At 43.3% G+C, this 27375-nt stretch overlaps 1 protein-coding gene and 1 non-coding gene across 4 annotated transcripts in view; one reads left to right on the top strand and one right to left on the bottom strand.

Moving 5' to 3' along the window:
* Positions 1–27375, bottom strand: part of CGNL1 (cingulin like 1) — a 176272-nt gene that overhangs the window by 52512 nt on the left and 96385 nt on the right. The gene's annotated exons all lie outside the window — the stretch shown is intronic.
* LOC129563664 (U6 spliceosomal RNA) lies at positions 14436–14542 on the top strand. Its single transcript, XR_008687404.1, has one exon. It is a non-coding gene; the product is annotated as a U6 spliceosomal RNA (small nuclear RNA).

Genomic DNA, 27375 nt, shown 5'->3' with positions numbered 1-27375 from the left:
TGGCTGCAATTTCTTGGGCCACAAGCACTGCTCTGCAAGGGACTTTGGGGGACCTGGCACCCCAAACAGACCCCTGAGATAACTGCACCAGCCTGGATGATCCACTGTTTGACAGGCGCCCTTGGATATAATTTGCAGAGATCTAGCCTATGCCTGACTGACTCACTGGACATGAGTATGAGCAAACTCCGAAAGATAGTGAAGTACAGGGAAGCCTGGTGTGCTGCATGCCATGGATTCTAAAAGAGTCAGACATGACTTATGACATCCACATGGCAGATAAAGTTTCCTTCTCTCTCTGGCCTACCAAAGTTTGTATTTCTCCAGGTAAGTTCAAATAGACTTGGATATTAATTTGCTCATTCATATTTTACTTATTGAGTGGTAGGATGTCAGTGCTATTTGGGACACCAAGTTTCTCTGGTTCAAACTCTAATCCGAATTTCCAGTATACCACCCCCTGCCAATCTCTCTCCACCCCTACCATATCGCTGATAGATAAGCAGACATCCAGCCTCTGCTTCCTGGGGCTGGAAACCCACTACCTCACAAAACAAGCCTTTCCGTCTTCTCCAGCTCCCAGCCATGGAAACCTCCTTCATGCTGAGTTGCTATCTGCATTCCTACAATGTCACTGGGACAAACCAGGAAGGGCATGGTCTTTCCTCCAAATCTCAACTGCTCAAACACTTAAAGCCCTCCTACCTCCTTCACATCATCTTAGCTTGTCTTTTCTTCTTAGGTTAAATTTTCAAAGGTTATTCTTCACCCACTGGTGTGCAGTACCAAGTACTCTTTTTAAATGCGGGGCCCAGAACCAAAACAATACTCCTGGAAGAGTCTTGCCAATTGTCGTCTTGATTATTATGTGCCCCAGCTCCCGAGACAAAGTCTCCTAGTAAATAAAATAGATCCTCACAGGGATGTGTCTGTATGAAGACCACAGAGGAAACCTGGTTCCTGAACTCAAAAAAAGAAAAAAGAAAGCTTTGGCCACCTCGAGTTAGATATCCATTAGACCCTTCCCAGGACCTGCCCTGTGAGTGATACTGCAGGGACCAAAGGAGACAGTATAGGGGTCATGGCTGGGATCCTCCTGTTCCCATCCTTTCTTCAGCTGCCAGCCCCTTTCCACTTCTCCCCACTGCCGCCAGAGTATCCCCAACATCCCTCTGACTCTCACGCATTTCTCAGATAGCTCCAGGAGCTCACCCTGTTGCCTCAAGCCCATTCTCTTTGCTGCTAAGTTGGAGCTTAACTTCTCTGAGGAAAAAAGAAGGCAAAGTCTTTTTCCTCCCACATTTCTCTCCCATCATAGCCCATCCCATTCCAGGGCTGCGCTTGGGGGACTAGACCCAGTTACCCACTGGCCCCAGGGAAGCTGCAGTTGCATCCCATAGGACAAGGCTCTTGGCCAGGCAGGCAGAACATCATCTACTGAGCACTCGCTCTATGCTGGGCACTATGCCAACCCCATGGGCATCTCACTTAGTCTTAAGTTACCCCCTCCCTCCTACCCTTCCCAAGAGAAATGCTTTTTTGTTTCTATACTTTTTTGACCTCACTGCATGACATGTGGGATCTTAGCTCCCCAACCAGGAATTGAGCTCACACCCCTTGCATTGGAAGTGCAGAGTCTTAACCACTGGACCACCAGGGAAGCCCCGGGTACTGTCAAATTCTTTGTTTACAGGTGAGGAAACGGAGACACTAAGAGGTTAAGTAACTTGCTCCATTCTCAGGGCCAGTAAGTGGCAGGGCCAGGTACAATCCCAGACGACCTGCCTTGAGAGCTCAGCAGACCAACCACCAGACACCGAGCTCTTCACAGTCAGAACTTGCCTCTCCATTGGCCCTCCCTGCCCCAGCCAGAACCTGTCATACGGGACATTCACAATTCAACTTTATTGAATTAATTGGCTCTATGCGTTTTTAAGTGTCCAAGTCTATCTGAATGCTTATCCAATGATAGCCACCCAATGCACACACTGCCCACAGCACATTTATTTGATATTATTTTATCGTCAATACACACCTTTTCCAGTGTCATGAGCCAGGTCAAGTTTTGTTATCTGGCCTGAGAACCTAACCTCAATTTAGAACAATGTCTCCATGGGAAAGTTCTTTCAACTTCCAAACACCCTATCTAAAAATAAATTCTTAGCACCCTCCTTTCCTAAACTGAGTCCGCAATTAACAGGTTCCTTCATTAGGTGCTATTTACCTTTGCATTGCTAAGTGGGCTGTCCTGCCTGAAGTCAGCCTGGCTTTGCTGTATCTCAGCCTTGGAAAAGATACCTGAATTTCAAAGCAATGTGTCAATTGGATACTTTTTTTTTTTAACAAAGGCCTCATTTTCAATCCAAATTTTCACAAAATTCTAGTTCTCGGAAGGCAAAAGTTCTTACTTAACCTGATAAATAATTGTCCTAATGAATGAATTTTCAGTCCCCTGAGACAGCTGAAATTATTGAGCCTAGGGGAAACGTGACACATGTTCTATCCACTCATTTTCCAGATGAGCAAGCCAGGGTCTGGAGAGGTTAAATGACTTGTTCAAAGTCATACAGTGCAATCTCAGCTGTGGCGAGAACTTGATGGACTTATTTAACCACCTCATCAGACATTATCTGTTAACCCTAAGTAATGCCTCTCCTGCTCCCTGACAATAAGAATGCAATTCCGAACACACACCTCCTCCAGCTCTGCTTGGGAACCCAAGGGCTCCAGGGGACTCCTTGTGCTTATCTGGCCTCAGCTTTGTGCTGCTGGCAGCGGCTGCCTGCCACAGAGAAAGGGTATGAAGGAAAACATCTTACATTTCCTTCTCGACCTGAAAGATGCGTTTCCCATTCCTACTCTGACACCCAAGTCCACAGCCTCATCTATTCCGTTCTAGAAAGAGAGGATACCCAGTTCTAATACATACCTCACCGCTCGATCATTCACAATAGGTCCTCCAGAACAATGTGGCCAAGGTGACACCTCCATCACAACCCATCTCAGCTGAGTCCAGAATGAAGCCCAACATGCAACAACAAAATGAATTCAAACTCCTAGTCTGGCCTCCAAAACCTTTCTATACTGACTTCGATCTATGCATTCAATCTGATTTTGTCCAAATCTTCAAACTTTGTGGCCAACAGATCTCTTTTTATACTGTCAAGTTCATTCCCAATTACAGGCCTTTGTAGAGTATCCAGAACCCTCTGTGGAAAGTATCCTGCAAAAAAGAATTATATGACACAGCATTTCCCAGAAAGCATTCTATAAAACAAAAGAATTGTGGAAGATCTTTTGAAAAAAATAATTTTGTGGTCATATAATTCTGAGGAATTCTTAAAGCCAAGTCTTGTCTTAGAGAGTCATAATCCACAATCAGCCTAAGCAGTAGAGGTTCTGAGAAGTCCTGTAACAGGAAAAGCCATTTAACTTTATCCCAAGAGTTCCCAATTTATCTCAGACCTACCATCCATTCTCCACCTCCGCTACCACCACACCAGTCCAAGCTGCCAGCATTCCTTCCTGGACAACAGTAAAAGCCTCCTTGCTCGTCTACCTTCTCCCCTCTCCCACCCTCTTCAATTCAGTCCCCACACACTAAAGCAGGAGAGGAGTCTATATTCCAAATCAGGTCACATCCACTCTTGCTAAAACATGTCAATGGCTTTTCCTGTGCTCTTAAGGCAAAAACAACAAACCTCTGACCCCCATCCACAGGGCTAACATGGCATCCTTCCACTGGCCTTTTCATGTTTCCTCCTATGCCATGTTCCCGCACACCCCAGGGCCTTTGCACATCTGCCTGAAAGACTCTGCCTCCACCTCTCCACTTCATGAGCTCCTGCTCATGCCAATCACCACCTCCTCAAGGAAACAGTCCCTGAACTTCGAATGCTAGGTCAAATCCCAGTCCCCCTCTTGCACGAACCTTTGTATTATGTACATGAACTTTGTAAGTAATTTGTATTTACTCATATGACTTTTTCCCCTAAATCTTCTTCCACTAGACTGAAAACTTTCTGAAGGCAAGGAACAAGTGTCCAGTTTTGCTTGCTAGGTTTAACAGTGTCTGGCCCAAAGTAAATACACACACACAAACACCACTAAAACAATCAACCTAAAGTATGAGTAACCTATGTGAAAATGAAAAAAAGAAAGCATAATACAATATATTCCACAAAGGATATATAAACCAACGGGTCTGGGAGAGGAGGCAAGGGACTCTTAACTGGTGAGATGGGCAAAGCTGCCAAGTGCTGGGTGCCAAGAAGAGAAGGAAAGGGAAAGGCAGAGCAGAGAGAAAACACAGCACCTGCCAAGGTGCAGAAGCTTGGAAGGGCTGCTTGCTTCCGGGTAGATTCTGCTGTACAACTAGACCAACTCCCTCATCTGTGATCCTCAAGGGAGGGGAAAAGATCTTTTCAACTTTCCCCTCCAGCAGGAGAGGCAGTGCACCGGGGGCAGGGCGCAGAAGTGTCTACTCACTGGGAAGGGAGCACCTCCTTGCATATCGCTTGTGCTCTCTACATGGCAGTCATCCTCAGAGCCACCTTCCCCACATGCAAGGGCACCTGCCCAGCCCACACATTCAGCGCATCATGGTCTTGACATTGAAGCCACTACATACAGATCCTGTGGGGTCTGCCCCTCTGGCCAGCCTATACCCTCACCCTCCGCTCCTGCGGAACTGCCCCATCACTGGAAACCACAGGCCTCTCATTAACCCCACTCTGCAGTTGGCCACAGAGTGTCCCCAATGACACTCCTAGGGAGGCTGGATAAGCAGCTGAGATAAAGAGCGTGGGGTCACCCAGGACCCTTTTCTGGGGCTTTGACTTCGCTGAATCAAAGCTGAAGCGGGGGTATGTGTGTCTTTATTCCCCTCCCCATCTGCGACAGGGAAACACGCCAGACCCAGATCCAGACGCTTCTCCTGGAGTTTGTTTTAGCCAAGAGGAATCCTGTCAGGTACCACCGCCCCCCACCCCCCAATCTAACCAGGCCTGTTCTTTGTTCCACAAAACAAACATTTAGTTCCTGTCTGCCGAGGCCAACCAGGCACACGCACACAGGAGCAAACAAAGAGGCCTCTTGCCCAAGACTTCCTTTCCCACTGGCCTGACCGGTCACTAGTGCCCTTTGTTTGAAGTCACCAGATGTGCCAGGCACCCTCAGGGACCTGCAGCAGCTGGGAATCTCACTCCCTGACCTTCTATTTCCACTGCCACCCTCCCAACATCCAACCCAGTAGGACAGGGGTAGGAGGTGCTCTTCTGCAGCTCTGCTCTGATGGCTGCCCAGAACGGTCCTTCTGCCTAGCCCCTCACCCTTCTCTCCTTCCCGGCCTGAGACCATCACCCAGCACGTCTCCACTGTGCAACTGTGCTGCCAACCATCGTGTTTCACCCCCACCTCAGCTCTGAGGCCCTGTCAGTATCCCCATTTTACTGACATGAAAACTGAGGCTTAGACTCGCCTCGAATACATGGCTGGGTCCAAATAGGGTCTATCCAGCTCCATAGCCCAGGGAGCCCACCTTTCTCTTACAGGTCTTGGTAATTACTTCACAAGAGAGACCTGTTAAGCAGCGGAAGGCTGTACTCAACCCAAGTTATCAGGTCAAGCATGAATCTCTACCTGGCCAGTAGACAAGTCTACTGATAATTAGAACAATTCTACTAGAAAGAGTCACATTTTGGTTTGAAGAGCCTACAAAGAAGGTAACACGGTGGTCTGGGTTTGTTTTTATTTGACATATTCGTCTTCTTCACAAGCACATCCAGCTGCCCTTCACAAAAAACTTGCAAATATTTTCCCTGGAAACACACACTTCCCTCCTCGCCTTTCACTCATTTATCTTATCTTCACTCCCCAGAGCTCACAAGGCTCCATTCCACAGTCACTCCTGGTTATCAGTTTTGTTTTTACAAGCAGCATTTACCCGGATTGCTAAGGCATTCTTGGCTTTTTAGAAATATGCTTTCATTTTTCTCGTCAACTAGTCACTTTATATGCTTCCAAACTGCCTTCTTAATATCTTCACCCTTCACTTGGCGTCAACCAAAGTTACAATGAACTGGGACACTAATACTTTATGAAAGTCAATCTACACCAAGAAAAATAATGCTAGTCCTCAGCCAAATCAAGTTATACTTTCGAAGACAATGTGGATTCATTTAACGCTCCTGCTTGGTGTTTATAAGTAACTCCCCAAAGTTGTTCATAAGCAATTTCATATACAAAGCCCCCAAACAGGAGAGTGGCTATACCTCTATTCTCCTAGACAAGCCGATAGCCCCTCGAGCTGATGTTTACCATCATCCTTTCCTCTCTCCTAGGTGGTAGTCCCAAGTCAACAGGACAAAATAAGGCTGTTTTTCAGAGCCACCACAGATATCAAATTAGAAATTCAGGTTTTATGATGCTTGATTTTAAAGAAACCACCAGGTAACAGGCAGGAGGAATTCTTGTCATGGAAGGGAGGGAGGCCTTCCATTAAGACAGGTCAAAACATCCTTGAGGTCTGAGAAGCGGCAGAAGTTTCAGTCACTGCATCTTACAATCCACGAGGAAGCTGGTAATGAGGCCAACACAGGGAAGGCTTGGAGGTTAATGAGCTGATTGAGAAAGCAAGAAGACAGACTTCCCTGATGGTCTGGTGGTTAAGACTCCGAGTTCCCAAAGCAGGGGGCAAATACTCGATCCCTGGTTGGGGTACTAAGATCCACATACTGCACAAAGAGGCCACAAAAAAAAAAAAAAAAAGGAAACAAGAATACTGATACAGTGCAAATCAATTGCTGACAGCTGATTTCAGGGGGCCACACAGGCGAGCTATTTCAGTGACCTCTAAGGAGAAATTTCCTGAAGAAACTACAGGAAAAGTCCAGGGTTCATTGACCCACAGGGTATCACCAAGTTACATGAACAGATCCTCTAGACTTCAAAGCCCCCAAAAATGTGAGGAAAAATAAAACAAGACCCTGCCTTGGAGGGGTTTCAAGATGATGACAATCCTCTTCACAATTCCTGTCAAATGGGCAATAAATCCCCAAGGGAAGAGCAAAGAGAAAGCCACTGAGTCCAGAGCAGAGGAGCTCCCTTCCAGCTCCACTGCGAGTTCTGCACAGAGCACATGGAGACATTCAGAGGGATGGCAAACTTGCCAGGGCCTGGGCTCACGCCCAGACACTCACAATTCCAGGAAACACCCTTGGCCACAGTCTGCTGGGTGGGAAACCAGCTGAATACTGTGCACTCTCACAAGCTGATGGGGCTCAGGAATGAACAGAGAAGACACACTCCAGTCGTTCTGGGGTGGAAAATGTACCGTGCACCAGTCTGCAATCTGTCTAAAATGAAGAACCAGGCCCGTTTAGTCCCAGACAGAAAGAACAGAAAGTTCATGGGATTGTGTCCTTTCCCAAAATAAAAGCCATCCTTCCTAATGCTTTTGAATTTTCTATTTTTAATGGCCTGATCGTATATGAGCAGTTTATTATAAGCCACTCACAAGGGAAGGGTGTTAAGTGCTGAAACCAGGTGCAGAGGGGAAAAAAGGACCAAGAGACAGGGTGGTGGCAGAGGTGGGCTCTTCCACACCCTGAATTTCAACAGAGCTGCAGCAAGAGCTACAGATGAGGAGAGAAGACAGAGAATTCTCCATGTTCCCATCATCAGTAAAGCTTTCCAGCTTCCAGTTCAGAACACAGGTCCTTCCCAGCCCCTCCAGCTCACTTGCACACTATCCAGTTATCAAAAAACATAGAATGACCAGGCCTTTAAAACGACTCACGAGACGAGCCTACTAATGAAGCATTTTGAAATGGCAAGACCACAGGCATATAAACATGATAGTCTTCAGATCCAATGTTCTCTTGCCTTGTGACCCTGATTTTCTAAGTGATTCTCAGGCTGATACCCCCAATTAGTATTCTGGCATTTCTCTCTGGGTGGTTACCGTTTGCACTTCTCTTCTGAGTACTGTGGGGTACAGCAGGGGCTGATGACTCCATCCACCACCTGCACACAATTAGGAGAGACGACTGGGTTTCTTGGGATGGAGATCACGTCTCATTTACCTTCTCAGCTCCAGTACCTTGACCTATATACAACTGGAGCTCAATAAATACTTGCTGTTTGCCGAAAACCACTGAGTGGGGAAAGTTATCAAGTGCCTATTATAACCACAGCAGTTGAACAGAATTGAAGAACGTGCAATCTCTCTGAATCCATGAAATGGAAGTTTGGAGGATTCTAAAGTTTGACAGCATATTACTCCAATGTTCATAGCAGCACTATTCACAATAGCTAAGAAATGGAAGCAACCTAAATATCCACTGACAGATGAATGGATGGATAAAGACAATGTGGTACATATATACAATGGGTATATATATATACACACACATATATAACTATTCAGCCATAAAAAAAAAATGCCATTTGCAGCAACATGCATGGACCCAGAGATGACCATACTTAAGTAAGAAAGAGGAAGACAAATATCGTAAGATATAACTTATATGCAGAATCTAAAATATAACACAAACTGGTTTACAAAACAGAAACAGACACACAGACATAGAAAGCAAACTTACAGTTACCAAAAGGGTGTGGGAGAGGGATAAATTAGGAATTCTGGATTAGCAGATACAAACTACTATATATAAAACATAAACAACAAGGTCCTATTGTTTAACAGAAGTATATTCAATATCTTCTAATAAATCATAATGGAAAAAAGAATATGAAACAATATATATAACTGAATTGCTTTGCTGTACTCCAGAAACACAACATTGTAAATCAACTATACTTCAATTAAAAAAATTTTTTTCAAGTGAATTTTGACAGTATGTTGACTTAATACACATGAGTGTATCTGTGGACTTTAGAGTCATCCCTAATTCCTACTCAGCCTTGGATCCTGCATTCCAAACATATAAAAGAAAAAGAAACAAAGAGATGTCATTTATCTCTTTTCAGTTTAATCAAGTTGATTTTCAAACTGGTATTTCTGCCTGTTGAGGCCATTTTGAACTTCAGGTCTATCATTTAGCAGTGGGCTCTCTCTGCCTGCTGGGGGTCACCTATAGAACTGGATGAGTATGCTTTCTGTGTTTTTTTTCATGGAAAATAAGTTAACGGAACTGGGCCAAGAGTCTTGCTATCTATCACTGGAAAATTCTTCCCAAATCAGTCAGTAACCCCAATCTCCTTGCTTAGTAACCCTGTCAAAAGGAAGAAAGCATGATCTGAATAATGCTGAGTTTTTTCCTGACTTCCAGGGACCATATCTTTCTTCAGCTCTTATTTGAACTTTTAATATTTTCTAAAGAAGGACAAGAGAACCAATGGGACTGAACTTTATCACCAGCAAATTTTATTCACTGCAAATTTAAAACCATGCACTCATTATTAAAAGCATTAGTTCTCAGCCAATATTCTTGCTGTCCTCACGTTGTTTATTCCTGAGATCTAACCAGATGTCAGAATCATGAATACTCATGTGTCTATATAGGGCATCTTGACAAGGCCCCTTTTCCCACCAATACAATAGGACAGATGTGCTTCCATAATTCTCAATAAGGAAACGAAATACCCAAACCCAGGGCTATTCAAGACTCCAGGGCAATGATCTGTTTGCTTTCTATCATGAGCCTGTACAGTTTAGTTACTCAGTCGACTAGGGGACCCCATGGACTACAGCACGCCAGGCTTCCCTGTCTATCACCAACTCTCAGAGCTTGCTCAAACTCATGTTCATCAAGTCAGTGATGCCATCCAATCATCTCATCCTCTGTTGGCCCCTTCTCCTGCCCTCAAGCTTTCCCAGCATCAGGGTCTTTTCCAAAGCGTCAGTTCTTTGCATCAGGTGGCCAAAGTATTGGAGTTTCAGCTTTAGCATCAGTCCTTCCAATGAATATTCAGGATTGATCTCCTTTAGGATGGACTGGTTGGATCTCCCTGCAGTCCAAGGGACTCTCAAGAGTCTTGTCCAACACCACAGTTCAAAAGCATCAATTCTTCAGTACTCAGCCTTCTTTATGGTCCAACTTTCACATCCATACATGACTACTGGAAAAACCATAGCTTTGACTAGACAGACCTTTGTTGGCAAAGTAATGTTTCTGCTTTTTAATATGCTGTCTGGGTTGGTCATAGCTTTTCTTCCAAGGAGCATGTATCTTTTAATTTCATGGCTGCAGTCACCATCAGAAGTGTTTTGGAGCCCAAGAAAATAAAATCTCTCACTGTTTCTATTGTTTCCCCATCTATTTGCCATGAAGTGATGGGACCGGATGCCATGATCTTAGTTTTTTGAATGTTGAGTTTTAAGCCAGCTTTTCCCTCTCCTCTTTCACTTTCATTAAGAGGCTCTTTAGTTATTCTTCGCTATGAGCCTGAGGACAGCATAAAAGCAGGCCAGTCTGGATCTCAGCATCTACCTCCTCTTTCTGCTCAGGAAATCTCTATAATCCCCAAGCTAGGAAAGAAACTTAGGTGTAATTTTCAAAACAGTATGTCAAAAGAAAGCTTTACTTTCTCTGAGGAAATTGCTTTTTTCCCTTATGGACAACAAGTATCATAACACCAATCATATTTCTTTTTTAGTCTAACCACTAAAAATCTCAGGGCCACATTTTTAATTCTCTCTCATGATCTTTGGACTACACAGTTGGGCTGTCTTTTGTCCCCACTAGCCCCACGAATAACTGTATTTGAATTTATACATCCCATAAATATTTTTTACAATTGTATGTATTTTTATTTTATATATATACTCTCGTAAGCTGCCTCAGATTCTTCCTGGGAAAAATGTCAAAGTATAAAAAAAAGCTGCAAATCTATTGCTCCCAGAAATCTGCCCCTCAAATGAGAACTTTGTCGCATTTCATCTTTGCCCTGTGTTATAATGTAGGAGTGGAGTATAATTTAGAATGTATATGATGTCTCTGAAGAAGTAAATCAAGTTGGGCCCACCTCATCTTTTGAGCCTCATTTTCTGGGACCACTGAGAGGGTCAGTTCCTCTAGTTTATGCATGAAGAGGTACAATGGAATGCTACCCAGCCATAAAAAAGAATGAAACTTAGTCATTTGAAGCAACATGGATAGACTCGGAGGGCCTGATGTTAAGTGAAATAAGTAGACTCTGACCAACTCTGTTGTTCTCTAAAGACAAACTAGTGAATACAGAAAAAAAGAAAAAAAAAAGCAGATTCATAGATACAGATGAAAAACCTAATGGCTACCAGTGGTTAGAAAGAGGAGGGGAATATGGGAGGAGGGGAGTGGGAGGTACAAACTACTAGGTGTAAGATAGGTTCAAAGATGTATTGTCCAATATGGGGAACATAGCCTTTATTTTGCAGTAATTGTAAATGAAAAGAAACTTTCAAAAATTGTATTAAAAATTTTAAAAAGAGGTACCTGCCTTACTATCCAGTCTCCCAGGTTCTGCATTCATCAGTCTGAGAAAATGAAGACTCCAGATGATAAATACACTGAGCTCCTCCAGAGTAGTCATCATAACTGAGGATTTCAAAGTGTAAAAGCCTTCAATGAAGAAATAAAGTCTCTAACTAGAAAGACCTGGGAGAGAGCTGGAGGGTTCAAGAGTAAGGGAGGTGATCCCAGCAGTACTATGTGAATTCCACTTGGAACAAACAAATATTCAGAGCACTCTGACTGACAGGATTTCACTGTGAACCTTACTGTTCTCCAAAGTAGAAAGAAAAGGTCTTTCTCATCCTGCATCGTGGCATCATCATCCAATTACAATTCAGCCTCTGAGCTACAGAGTAGACATCTTTGAGTATAGTGACCACAGTAACAAAGGTCATGCACGTAAGCGACCATGAAATACTTGTTCTTACGTTCATTGCTTCATTTTATCAGTCAGCAAACATGCCCGGTCCCTCCTGCATGCCAGAGGCTGTGCATAAAGATGAACAAGGAGCTCCCAGGCTAGTAGGGCAGTGTGGTGTAACAGAGCTCCAAATGATGGGCAGTGGAGAAGGTGGTGGTGTGGGAGAAGGTTGATCAGAGCTGACTTTACAGAACAGGTACTGAATTGGGTGTCAGAAGATTTCACCAGGGAGGTTCTTTTAAATAAAATTTTAGAACAGTTTTAGATTATAGAAAGAAAGTTGCTAATACAACATTCCCATACACTTCACACTCAGTTTCCTCTCTTATTGCCTCTTACATTAGTATGGCACATTTGTCATAATTAATGAGCCAATACTGATACATTACTATGAACAAAAGTTCATACTTCATTTAGTCTTCCTTAGTTTTAATGCCCTGTTTCTGTTCGGTTCCAGCTTGGATGCCACCTATATTTAGTCATCCTGTCTCCCCAGGGTCCCCTTGGCTATGACAGTTCCTCAGACCTCCCTTGGTTCTGAAGACCTTGACAGTTTGAAGTGTACTTGTCAAGTATTTTGTTGAATATTCCTCAATTAGGAGGTTTCTGATATTTTTCCTCATGATCAGACTGGGGTTGTGGATTTAGAGGAAGAAGAACACAGAGGTAAAGCACCATTCCCATGACATCATTTGTTACTGTTCAGTAGGTCAGTCATGTCCAGTTCTTTGTGACCATGTGGACTGCAGCATGCCAAGCTTCCCTGTCCTTCACCACCTCCCAGAGTTTGTTCATAATCATGTCTGTTGAGTCAGTGATGCCATCCAATAACCATATCAAGGGTCTGAGCTACCCATGTGATTAATCACTGATGACACTGACCTCGATTCTCGGGCTGAGGCAGTGGTGTCAGGTTTCATCACTGACCCCAATTAAAGTTTTATTCTTTCACCCTCTTTCTAAACTGTACTCTGTGAAGTCACCATGTACAACCAACACTTAAAAAGTGGGGAGCTAAACTCTACCTCCTTGAAAGCAAAGTACCTTTATAAATTATTTGGAATTATTATTTAAGAGAGACTCATCTATCTTTCCCCTTTTATTTATTCAAGCTTCTGTTTACAATCAGTATGCATCCATGGGTACTTACTTTATATTTGGGGTTATAATTCAATACTCCTTTACTGTGTTGCTCAAATTGTTGCAGCTTTGGCCACTGGGAGCTCTTTCAATCAACTGTTTCCCTGAGCCATACCTGCACCAGTGTGTGCATGTGTGTATTTGAGTGTTTCCTTAACTTTCTGGCACTTCAGTTTAGTTCAGTTGCTCAGTCGTGTCCAACTCTCCGCGACCCCATGAATCACAGCACGCCAGGCCTCCCTGTCCATCACCAACTCCCGGAGTTCACTCAAATTCATGTCCATCGAGCTGGTGATGCCATCCAGCCATCTCATTCTCTGTCGTCCCCTTCTTCTCCCGCCCCCAATCCCTCCCAGCATGAGAGTCTTTTCCAGTGAGTCAACTCGTCGCATGAGGTGGCCAAAGTATTGCAGTTTCAGCTTTAGCATCAGTCCTTCCAATGAACACCCAGGATTGATCTCCTTTAGAGTAGACTGGTTGGATCTCCTTGCAGTACAAGGGACTCTCAAGAGTCTTCTCCAACACCACTTACAGGTATATTTTTTATAACAGTTTCTAAATAGTGAAGCCTGACCATGTTGACAGTATCTTCAAATATACCAGCTCCACAGAACTTTAATGTAGGAAAGGACCCAAGAGGCTGTTAATCCAGCCCTGCTTTGACAAGGAGAGAACTGAAGGTGCGGTGGAAGCAGGGTACCTGAGGTCACACAGCTTTTTAGTAACAGAGCCATTACGAGGAACCCTTGCTCTCTATTGCTTAAGTTCATTTTCTTTTTCTTACTATTTCGAGTAACTGCTGTTGCCCACTGAACGAAAGTCCAAGTCTCTAAATCTCTCCAGGTGGCCGAGTGACCTCAGTGAAGTTGCACGCAGAGCAGGGTCAAAATGTGTTTAATGCTACCTCTAGACCTTCAGGGATGATGACACCCTTTTTGTTTTCTGCAACCTATCTTATTTTCCTCTCAATCTCTCACCCACCTGGGAGAGCAGTAACCCTGACCTGAACTTAACACATAGCAGTATTTCATTCCCTTCTGGTTTGAACAGTCTTTTTAGGGTCAGCATCTTAATTCCCTGATGTCCAGACCTCACTACCAAACTTGAAGTCTAGGTGTACTTGGACAGTTAAGGGGCTTGGAAAGCACAGCTGAACAGAAAGAGAACAGTGCAAAGACATTCAATGGGGCAAGAAAAGTTTCTAAAATGCAAACTATCACATATAGAATGGATAAAGAAGGTCCTACCGTGTAGTACAGGGAACTCCATTCAATATTGTGTAACAAACCATAATGTAAAAGAATATGAAAAACAATTTATATATGTATAACTGAATCCATTTGCTGTACAGCAGAAATCAACACAATATTTTAAATCAACTAAACTTCAATAAAATAAACTTTTTAAAAAAGTAAATGGTGCTCACTTCGGCAGCACATATACTAAAATTGGAACGATACAGAGAAGATTAGCATGGCCCCCGCGCAAGGATGACACGCAAATTTGTGAAGCGTTCCATATTTTTATCAAAAGATGGGCCAAAGAACTGAACAGACATTTCTCCAAAGAAGACATAAAGATGGCTAAAAAACACATGAAAAAATGCTCAACATCCCTCATAATCAGAGAGATGCAAATCAAAACCACAATGAGATACCATTTCACACCAGTCAGAATGGCTGCTATCCAAAAGTCTACATGCAATAAGTGCTGGAGAGGGTGTGGAGAGAAGGGAACCCTCTTACACTGTTGGTGGGAATGCAAACTAGTACAGCCACTATGGAGAACAGTGTGGAGATTCCTCAAAAAACTGGAAATAGAACTGCCATATGATCCAGCAATCGCACTCCTGGGCATACACACCGAGGAAACCAGAATTGAAAGAGACACATGTACTCCAATGTTCATTGCAGCACTGTTTATAATAGCCAGGACATGGAAGCAACCTAGATATCCATCTGCAGACTAATGGATAAGAAAGCTTTGGTACATATACACAATGGAGTATCACACAGCCATTAAAAAGAATGCATTTGAACCAGTTCTAATGAGGTGGATGAAACTAGAGCCTATTATACAGAGTGAAGTAAGCCAGAAAGAAAAACACCAATACAATATACTAACGCATATATATGGAATTTAGAAAGATGCAAATGATAACCCTGTATACGAGATAGCAAAAGAGACACAGATGTATAAAACAGTCTTTGGGACTCTGTGGGAGAGGGTGAGAGTAGGATGGTTTGGGAGAATGGCATTGAAACATGTATATTATCATATGTGAAACGTATCGCCAGTTCAGGGTCGATGCATGTTACAGGATGCTCGGGGCTGGTATGTGGGGATGACCCAGAGGGAGGATAGGGGAGGAGAGAGGTAGGAGGGGGGTTCGGGAGGGGGAACTCATGTACACCCAGGGCGGATTCATGTCAATGTATGGCAAAACCAACCAATATAATATTGTAAAATAATTAGCCTCCAATAAAAAAAAAAAAAAGTAAATGGTACTGGGACAACTGATATCTAAATGCAAAAAGAACAAAACTGGCCCACTACCTCACACCATACTTAAGACTTAACTCAAAACAGAGCGCAGACTTAAATGTAACAGCTAAAACTATAAAAACTTAATATTAAAACTACTGAAATCTTAGAAGAAGAGTAAGTCATCATGAAGCCGGTTTGGTCAATGGTTTCTCAGATATGATACAAGTAACAAAAGAAAAACTACATAAACTGGACATCATGAGAATTAAAATGTTTGTGCTTCAAAGGACAATACCAAGAAAGCGAAAAGGCAAACCAGAGAATGGGAGAAACATTTTGCAAATTATATATGTGATATGAGACTGGTATCTAGACTATATGAAGAATTGTTAAAACAATAATAAAAAGACAATCCACCTTTTCAAAAAATGGACAAAGGATCTGAATAGATAGTTTTCCAAAGAAGATATACAAAAGGCCAATGAGCACAAGCAAAAAGGCTGAATATCATTAGCCATCAGGGAAATATCAATCAAAACCACAATGAAATACCATTTCACACCCAGCAGGATAGTTATACTCAAAAAGATAAAACACAACACGTGTTGGGGAGGATACAAAGAAACTGAGACCCTTACACATTGCTGGTGGGAATGTAAAGGGATGCAACCACCTTAAAAATGAGTTTGTCAGTTCTTCAAACAATTAAATATAGAGTTACTACGTAACCCAGAGAGTCTATCTTAAATAAAGGAAAACATCTGACAACAAACTTGTACATTTCATATACTTGAAACCGTATCTAAAGGTTACAGAATACTGAAGTCATTTTTCAAGAAAGGCTGTCTTAAAGTTCTTTTTCCTCCATCTAGCATACCCAGCAGCATCTGAACACAATGTACCCAACTCTATTGCATCTGGGCAGAAGACATGACTTCTCATTCTAGACCTGCACATTATATAAGTAGACAGGAAAGGCAAGATTCTAAAATCAGCACTATCTACAAAGCGAGCCACTATACACAGTTCTAATCATCCAGTCCCACATAGATAACAGCCTCAACTTGAGACTTTTTTTAAAAAGAAAACATGAACAAAAACAAAATTTAAGTACATAGATTTGGTAGCATCCAGTGACATTTACATTATTACCAATATCAGAGAACACCAAACCCTCAGATTTCCTAAAAAATACTATGAGGGAAAAAAAAAAGTATTCTGTCCCAGTATTCCGAATGTTCCCAGTATCACTTTTACCAGAAAAATAAACATAAACCAACTTGCCTCATTAATAACTTTTTCTTGGCTCTGCATACCTAAAAATAAGTAATGTTTGCTGGAGGTAAAATAAGAAGGTCAAGGCTATGGTTTTTCCCATGGTCATGTATGGATGTGAGAGTTGGACTGTGAAGAAAGCTGATCGCTGAAGAATTGATGCTTTTGAACTGTGGTGCTGGAGAAGACTCTCAAGAGTCCCTTGGACTGCAAGGAGATCCAACCAGTCTATTCTAGAGGAGATCAATCCTGGGTGTTCATTGGAAGGACTGATGTTAAAGCTGAAACTCCAATACTTTGGCCACCTCATGCGACGAGTTGACTCACTGGAAAAGACTCTAATGCTGGGAGCGATTGGGGGTAGGAGGAGACGGGGACGACAGAGAATGAGGTGGCTGGATGGCATCACCAACTCGATGGACACGAGTTTGAGTGAACTCCGGGAGTTGGTGATGGACAGGGAGGCCTTTCGTGTTGTGGTACATGGGGTCGCTAAGAGTCGGACACGACTGAGTGACTGAACTGAACTGAACTGAACTGAAACTCAAGAAGAGAAAGGAAAAGTTGATATTTTAGAGCCCATTTACCATCCTGGGAAAATTCATTCCCCAAGGAGAAGCAGTCTTGATCTTTATAATAAATATGAATTTGCAGTCAACCCCCTTATCCCAAAATACACACATAAAATAGTATTTGATCTTGGTCTTTTCTACCTGATGTGCAATTAGAGTTTAGTGTGATAGTATTCGTAGAAAGACTTTCAAGCCTATTTGTTCTCTGAAAAGTTTCCTTCCAATAAAAGCCTACATTGCATCAGGAACACAAGCAGAACTGGGTTGGGAAAAATAATTTATATTCACAGTATCTCAAGCATGGCTGGCAGGGCCAGGCCTACAACTGCTGTGACATCAATTGGAAGTTCTGGAACATATCCTTTCAATGGGAATATAGTAAAGGATACCCGCACCCCAGTGTTCACTGCAGCACTTTATAGTAGCCAGGACATGGAAGCAACCTAAATGTCTATTGATAGATGAATGGATAAAGAAGATGTGGTACATATGTACTATTGAATATTACTCAGCCATTAAAAAGAATGAAATAATGTCATTTGTAGGAATGTGGATGGACCTGGAGATTATCATACTAAGTGAAGTCAGACAGAAAGACAAATGTCATAATATTGCTTACATGCAGAATTTTTTCTTTTAATTATACAAATGAACTTATTCACAAAAGAGAAACAGACTCAGAATGAATTTAGAGAATGACCTTCTATTCTAGTTAGCAGGGAGGGAAGGGTAGATTGGGAGTTTGGGATTGACATGTATACACTGATATCTTTAAAATAGATAACCAACAGGATCTACTATAAATAATAACATTTTTTAAATTAAAAAAATTAGGGCAGAATTCAAACAGCCTCTTCCTTAGGATAATTTAACTACTGCAGTGCCCACTGGGGTCAACCAAAATTGGTAGCTCCAGCCCAACCTCTCTCTTGCACCAGAGACCTCTCCTTGGATGTCCCAAACACCTCTCAAACACAACACAGTCAGACTCAATGTGAATAAAATGGAAGCCCTCACCCACTCACCACTCTGCCAAGACCTAGCCTCCTCTGGATCTCTCAATGTCTTCAATATTCATTCCATCACTTGGTATATGTATCAGATGGTCACTCGTAACAATCTGTTCTCATCCGTTCAATCAAACCATGGCTGTGAGCAGAGACTCCTGTTTAAAGAGAGACTCAGAAGTGGGACAGAGGAGAAGCAGGCAGATTTACTTGAGAGGCAGGATCCACCAGATTTGGATCAGAACAGATTACTTCTTCCGTAAGAGCCCAAAGTCTGTCCTGCTCTCCAAGCCTGTGCCTCCCTCTTCATCACTATTTGTTATCACCTTCCTCTCCTCTCCTTTTCCTACCTTCTTCCTGACCCTTTGCAACAATACCATTCCCATTTCCACAGACAGAAACAAAGCCACGGGACTCTAAAGTTTGCTTTACATGCTCCTGACAGGTGACTTAGTACAGGCAAGGTGGAGAAACTTGATCTAGGCCAACTTCCCTGGCCATGTCTGGTAGCCAACCCTTGTAGGAGACAAAATTTCAGGCTTCAGCACAGTTGAGCCCAACCCCATCCCAGAGAATCAGGAAGGCAGCTGATTCAATAAGGTTACCACCTCAGCCTGGGCCCTGGTCCTGACACACCCTCACTTCTGATTCCAGTCCCCTGACTCAGTTGCTCATGAATTTGAATTCCTGGCTCTCCTGACTCTGACCTAGTTTGCTGAGTTCCTTTGGCAGGCTCTTTGATTCTTCTAGAAGGAAAATGCTAGACTCTCAGGAGAGTTCAGTGAGGCTGGGACACCAGAAGAGACAGCAGGTGGGCGAATCCCTGTTAAATCATTGTCCAGTGGGCTGTGCTGCTGCCATCAAAGAATATGGGGATGGTCCAGACATGTTCACCTAAAAAGATGCTCCAAATATATTGTAAGAGGAAAAACATGTGCTATCAAACTATGATCCAAAACACATATTTATCTTCTCCTACCTTATGCTCTTATGCAATGCCCAAATTAATTTAAAGCAAGTCTTTTCCAGCATTCCTGTTTACTAAAACAACTATGTAACACAAGAAAGAAATCCACAATTATTATTTGAATGGAGAAAAAAACCTTCACTGTCAAATAATCTGATACTTTTTTTTTAACTACTTATTTTTAGCATGCAAATAAAGTTGAACTTGTAAACCACTAAAAAGAATGCATTCTTGTTACCATTTTGTAAATGATGTAACTAAGACTGGGGATGGTTAAATATCTTGCCCAACTAGGAACAATCTTTCTACTGCCCATGAAAAAATCTTTATTTTTATCCATGAGATTGATCTGTATTTACCATTTTTAAACCCTTTTCTAGTAAAACCGATTTTTTTTTTTTCTTCAAGAACTCAGGGAACATTTACCATGACAAAATATATTCTGAGCCATAGAACAAATCTCAATAAATTTAAAAGAACTGAAATTATATAGTGTGTTCTCTGACCACAGCGGAATCCAATTAGAAATCAATAAAAGAAAGATAACAGGAAAATATCCAAACACGTCATTCCCCAAAAAAACCAAACCTGGAAAATGAAGAGTATTATAAACTCAAAACAAGCAAAAGGAGGGAAATAATAAAGATAAAAACAGAAATCAATGAAATTGAAAACAAGAAAAATAGGGGAAAAAAACAGATGAAATAAAAAGCTGATTCAAGATCAGTAAAATTGACAAACCTCTGGCAAAACTGACAAAGAAAAAAGATAAAATACTAATTACCCATATAAAAAATAAAATAAAATGGACTTCCCTGGTGGCTCATCTGGTAAAGAACCTGCCTGCAATGCAGGAGACCCTGGTTCGCTTTCCGGGTCACGAAGATCCACTAGAGAAGGGATAGGCTACCCACTCCAGTATTCATAGGCTTCCCTGGTGACTCAGCTGGTAAAGAATTCACCTGCAATGAGGGAGACCTGTTCGATCGCTGGGTTGAGACGATCCCCTGGAGAAGGGAATGGCTACCCACTCCATTATTCTGGCCTGGAGAATTCCATGGACTGCATAGTCCATGAGGGTCACAAAGAGTCGGACATGACTGAGTGACTTTCACCTTCAAAATAAAATAGGAGACTATCACTACAGCCCCTGCAAGCATCTACACGATAATGAAGGAATACTACAAACAACCCTACACACATAAACTTGACAACTTAGATGAAATAGACCAATTCTTCAAAAAGTGCAAACTACCACAACTTACCGAATAAGAAATAGATCATTTGAAGAGTCCCATAACATTAAGGAAGCAGAATTCACAAATTTTAAAACTCTGAAAATGAAATCTCCAGGCCTAGATGGTTTCACTGAAGAATTATACTAAGCATTTAAAGAATAAATATGAATTCTACACAACTTCTCCCCAGAAAACAGAAGAGTAACAAACACTTCAATTCATTTGATGAAGTCAATACTACCCTGATACCAAAACGAGACACAGACAGTACCAAAAAAAAAAAAAGAACAAATAGCCCTCTTGAATACAGACACAAAAATCCTTGACAAAATATTAGGAGACAGAATTCAACAATATATAAAAAGAATTATACTCTAGGACCAAGCAGAGTTAATTTCAGGGACACATGACTGGTTCAATACTTGAAAATCAGAAGAAAAATCACATGATCATATCAATGGATGCTGAAAAAAGGCATTTACTAAAATTCAACACCTATTCATGATTCAAATTTTAAAAAAGGAAAACAAAAAACTCCCTGAAAAATATGACTACAGGGAAACAAGCCCAACTTGACAAAGATCATCTACAATTATACAACTAACATTGTATTTATGGTAAAGATGGAATGCTTTTCTTCTAAGACGAGGAACAAGGTAAAGATGTCCACTCTCACCAGTCTTATTCAATAAAGTACTGGAAGTTCTACCAAGCACAGTAAGGCAGGAAAAAGAAGTAAAATGCATACAGACCAAAAGGAAAAAATAAAACGATTCCTATTTACAAATGAGATGGATGTCTATATAGAAAATCCTAAGGAAACTACCCTAAAAAATATTCTAGAACTAGTAACATACGATTGATATGATAATGTTTTGATATAAATACAAGTCTATTAAAGTACTGTTCATCGAGGAATGATTTGGAGGGAGTAACAGGAAATCTCCAATGACGCATTAAAGAAAGTTGGTTTTAAGTGGAAGGAAGATGGCTCCAAGCCAGCTGGTAGGAACAACAAGGTCTTGGACCCAGGGAGCAATACCACAAGCTCACAGATGGATCACTGGGAACCTAGACTATGTCTGTCTCCTCTTTAAAAGGCTGTATAAATTTTCAGCTAGCATAAACAATTTTTTAAAACAAATACTGGTTTCATTTCATGGGTAGGACCTGAGTCATTTCAATTCTCCTTTTGATATCTTTCCAAGAGTCTCTTCAAACTCCTGCCCAAAGACCAGATGAGAGAGCTACCACTCATTGGACTACAGTCCTACTTTCCATAGGCAAATAAATGACATTTGTAGCTCTTTTGAACATTAAATTCAATGCATTTATTCATAGCCATGCTCAATGCTATTGACAGAGAGTCCCTAGAAATATGAGGCATAAAGATTACAGATCTTGGGTGACAAAAAAGTTAATTGATCCTCTTCTAGTTTCTCACACTTCTTCTTTAAAGTCATTTATTTAATAATCATGTATTTCAATATATTGCAATAATATTGCAATAAAACCGACACTGGCTCCTCTTCTCCTAGGCTCTCACCTAGGATAACTGACAGCCAACATCCCTGGAGCAGAAATCCCCCCTGGCATCATACATAGCTCATGGCTCACCCCCCATCCTCTGCTGTCCCCCTCTCGTGCCTCTCAGAACACATCCTTCCTCCCTTCACCCTCTAGATCTGTGGCTCAAACCCCAGACTCTCCTGATGCGTCCAGCTTCCCCGCTTCCTATCCGACCACCTCCCACCCTCTCATCTTCCCCCTTCTGTCTCTCCTCTCTCCTGCCTCCACTGCACCCCACCACGCCCATCACACTTCCAACTACAACTGTTCTTCTTGCCTGCTTCTCAGGCTGATCTCTTCTGAAGCTGGGTACCAGTCTCCAGCCCCGGCCCTCTCCCTTCTAGCTCCTGCCCTTCCTTCTCTACCTCTCCTTCTGCTGGAGTGCTCAACTTTTGGGTCCCATCCTTCACATACTCCATCTCGGGCCAGCTGCCTTCCCCCAAAGTACACATCTGTTCAGAGAGCTTGTTATTTGATGGCTAGATAAAAATGCCAGCCAATGCACTAGAAAAAGCAGAAACCTAGAAACTATATGCTAGAATACGCCATTTCTAACGAAATCATTGCACAGAATGAGAGGGTTGAATGGCATCACCGATTCAATGGACAAGAACTCCAGGAGATAGGGAGGGGCAGGGAGGCCTGGTGCGCTGCAGTCAGGGAATCACAAAGAGTCGGACATGACTTAGGGACTGAACAGCAGGGTCAGGGATGGAAGAGGGCAACTAACTGCCCACACACTCTGCAGCCCTTGGATGGGGAAATGACTGCATGTCCATGCAGAGAGCAACAGTGCAACCCCACAGCACACCTAACCAGCATTTAGGTAACTCCTTGGCAAGGAAGAATCCACCTTTGGATTACCACATATTTGTTAATAGCCCAGGCTTATCCAATAGTTAACTACAGCTTTTCACCCAGCGATCTCCATCTCCCTGAGGCTGGTTTCTTTTCAGGGAAGGGAGAGAACAGATTACAGTAAGAGGCCCCCGCCTCCCCAAACTGAAGTACCTTCTAGAAGCAACAGTGCTATAGACTTTACACTAGGAGGTTGAATCCGTTTAACCTTCTCCCAGCACCAGAGGTAAAAGATTCAGAACTGCTCAAGAAAAGGGACTATGAATTTAAAAGAAAAGCTGGGGAGGTGGGGTGGAGGGCCTGTTTCACCTGCCAAACCTGCCAAGCCCAGATGGGTTCCACTGCCTCATCCTACAGGGCCATCAATGTGGCTTTTGTCCTCCTGCCATGATGAGCAGCTCCACGTACAGCCAGGCCCCCAACCCTGTGTGACATCTTTGTCCAGTGAACACCATGAATACGGTAAGCAAACAGTTCTCTACTTGGGTGCAAACTACACCGGATGTGTGTGAATGTCAACTGTAAACTCGGAGACAGGATTAACCTCTCAACAAGAAGTTATTTCTCTGTCATATTATCCTGTTAGTTAAATGCCAGGCCAGGCTCTAATTTCTGCCAGAGTTTCGTCAAGGTCAACGTCAGTGCCTGCAAAGAACTACAGTAAATTATTAACCCCGGTTCTCCATGGAGCCTGAATCAGCTGCAGAGTTCACCACCTGCCAGCCACGCTTTCTCCCCAGTTCATGCAGCAGAAGTTCACGGTACACAGCACAGGTTGTGCTGCTGCCTTGAGGGTCACTAAGACAGAGATGGAAGTGGCAGTGAGAGAAGGCTGCAAGGAATTGTCCTCAACAGGAATGGGAGAAAGAAGCCCCGCAGGCAGGGTCAGTTCCTGGCATCCTGAGGTCTCAGAAATCAAGTATGGAAGGAGCAGTGGGAATCTTCTCAGACAAGGTCATAGGCTTGGCGTCATGGAAGAAAAAAGCCTGACCATGTGGAGAGGACCCCGAAGATCAGAAAGCACACCACACTGCTCCTGGGGGCTTGGCAAAGGCTGGACTCAAGTTCCAGGGTCATATTTATAAACCCAACTGGCTCAAAAGACTGTCCATGTGGATGCTACAGGACAATCCCGCTGCCCACTTTTCAGAGTTTATTAATGCTTTGGCTCTTGCTCTGAAACCAAGAAGAACTCAGTGTTTCTCAAGTAAATGTGCAGGCATCTGAGTCTCCCCTCTGCTGTCTTCTAGCCAACATTTTCCCTGGTGCAAAACAGACATCTTGAGGCTCTTGGATGATGCCGGGGTGGAAAAGACAAGGCTTTCACAACCTCCTATGCCACATCTGCCCAAATACATTCGTGTCCTCTCTACTGCCACCTCTTCTGGGCTTTGTCACTTATATGCTTGATTTATTGACATTTATTTGCAAGACTTATCCCCCCAAGTCCTGTGCCAGCAAGCCTCTGAAGCACATCCAGCCCATTTTTTCTAACTATAATGGACTCAGAGTTTCCCTTAATCCAGACACAGCCAGTATTTCTTCTCTCTGGACCACACACTTGAGACACATGTGCAGAAACTTAACAAAGAAAAAGAGGGGAAGTGTTAAAAGGAGAAATATGCACACTTGGCCATCTTCTCCCCTTCGTCTCTAATTCCCCAAGGGTAAGATCCATCCATGACTTTGGAATGTCCTAGGAAAAAACAGTCCTCTCCCTTGTCCCCTCTCCCACTCAACTCCTACTTAGCACTGACAAAACAACACTGCTTTATTCATGCCCCTGAAAACTGCCACAATCACCGTGGAGAACAAACACCTTGCCCTTTATTCTGTCTTTGATGAAACCAGCCTAATAGTGCTGGCGCACACAAGTTCTGTTCCCCAGAGATCACTGGGGCAGGAGGACTTTCCGTTACATCTGCCACTGAGTGTTCTTACACATATTTCCAGAATCCTAACGTGCGCTCGGCACGAACACATGACTTAATCTGTAGCTCCAAGCTCACTAAACCACATCTGCAGAGGCCACCTACTACTCTAATGGTTTCCACTGCAGTCCATCTGCAACTTAACACGCTAAACCCATTTGTATCCATTCAATACCTCCAATATGGAAAGCACTCAAAAATATTTGTTGAATGAATAAGTACATGAACACACAAACAAATCTATTAACTGTGTAGGGTAAGTCTATGGGCTTCCCTGGTGGCTCAGATGGTAAAGAATCTGCCTACAATGCAGGAGACTCCAGTTCAACTCCTGGGTCGGGAAAGTTCCCTGGAGGAGGGCATGGCAATCCACTCCAGTATTCTTGCCTGGAGAATCTCAATGACGGAGGAGCCTGGTGGGCTATAGTCCATGGGGTCACAGAGAGTTGGACATGACTGAGCCACTAACACTTCCAGGGTAAGACTATGGACAGTACAAAAATGAGTAAGGGAACTGGCTACCCTCGAAGTCTCAAGAGAGAACAACCCCAAAGGTTTCACACTCCAGCCTATGATGTTCTTTCCAGCAGAACGTGCTTCCCCGCCCTTAATCACCTCACTACTCTCACTGCTCCCAAGACTCAATCCAAGCCTCAGTCCCTCCTAGCAACTTTTCCTGGCCTGACTACATGGAGCGAAATCACTCCTTTTTGTGCTTCTGTTCGACATACTGTATAAAAGCCTCTCCAGGGAGTTCCCTGGTGGTCCAGTGGTTACAAATCTGCCTGCCAATGCAGGGGACACAGGTTAGATCCCGGATCCAGAAGATCCCACATACTGTGGGGAAAAATAAGCCCATGTGTCACAACAGGGAGCCTGAGCTCTAGAGTCTGTGAGCAGCAACTACTGAGTCTAAGCTCTAGAACTCATGCTCTGCAACAAGAGAAGCCAGCTCAATGAGAAACCCACAGACCACAACTAGAGAGTAGCCCCCTCTCACAGCAGCTAGATAAAGTCCATGCACAGCAACGAAGAGCCTGCATACTGCAATAAAGACCCAGTGCAGTCAATAAATAAATAAAAATTTAAAAAAAAAAAAAAAACCTCTCCATACACAGCCCCACTGAAAGCATCAACTTTGTCTTGGGACAGTAGAGACCATCTTGTCCATCTCTGAACCCCAGGGCTTCGCACCATGTGCAGGAGCTGAGTGAATAAACAACTACAGGCAAGGCAAACCACAGTAAATGTTACAGGAGGGGCAAAGGCCCCGGGGTGCTCAATGAGTGGAGAAAGCAGCTGCTGGACCACACAAAGAAGAGGGCATCTGAGCTCAGCCCTGGAGGACAGGCAGGACTTTAACTGCAGAGACAAAGGTATAGGGGGTGCTAAAAGACATTAGAGAACAGACAGCTAATCTGATCAGAGAGACAGAGGACAAAAGGCAAGGGAGAAGTCTAGAGAATGACACACAAGCGCGCGCGCGCAAGTCGGAACATAACAGCCTGAAGCTAGAATATGTGTGACCCTGGGAGACAGGCACTGTTAGGATTATTTTCCCAACAGAGAAGATTTGGGGGATCACAGGTGAGTTTTGCCAACAGGATTCAGTCATTCAGTCTGCTGCTCACCAACTATGCTTAAGGTCACACATTGTATAAAAAGAACACACACACACAAATATATATACACACTCGTATACATGCATTCCAGTCTCTCAACAAAAACACATAGAAGGCAGGGAACTGTCCTGTGCAGAGTACTCAGCAGCACTCTTGGCCTCCACCCACAAGGTGCCAGTAGCATCCCCCCAGTTACGACAACCAAAAACGTCTCCAGACATTGCCAAAGGTTCCCCAGAGACAGTGGGTAGGATCACGCCTAGATGGCAACCACCAGGCAGACTGTCACCCCAAGAACTTACAAGCTGGTCACAGGAATTGGGAGGAGGAGGAAGAATTGGTATTTTGGCAACTCATGCATAAAAATTCAATTTTAAAAAAATATGTGCAATATTACTCCTAAAATGAAATGAAATACAGTACTGCCAGCAAGCAGCAGAGACAAGACCCACATCTTTGGACAGCAAGCCTCTACTCAGTCTACGGCACCACACTGGGCTCCGGATGGAAGGGGACTGCAGAGCCAAAGCCCAGACATGGCAAGCATGGGGGGACAGAGTATACGTGTCTGCCAGGGCCTGGGACTTTTTCTGTGTAGCTGGCACTAGGCTTATCATGGATGACAGTGAGGGTCAGAGTTGAACAGGCAGGTGGCAGACACTCATGCATGGCTGTGGACTGTAACTAGAGGGAGGCCATCAGAACTTGTCGGGGGTAGAGGCGGACGAGAGGGCGACCCACCTGCACTAGGGTGGGTGTGGTCTCAAGAGGCCAAACCAGGAGAGGAAGCAGGGAGAGGGCTGTGGAAACCATGCAGGCTGAAGATAGTGAG

This window comes from Moschus berezovskii, chromosome 9, assembly GCF_049115385.1.
Source record: "Moschus berezovskii isolate FMDL1 chromosome 9, NW_MosBer_1.0, whole genome shotgun sequence".
Lineage (NCBI taxonomy): Eukaryota > Metazoa > Chordata > Mammalia > Artiodactyla > Moschidae > Moschus > Moschus berezovskii.
This window is presented reverse-complemented; position numbering and strand designations above follow the sequence as displayed.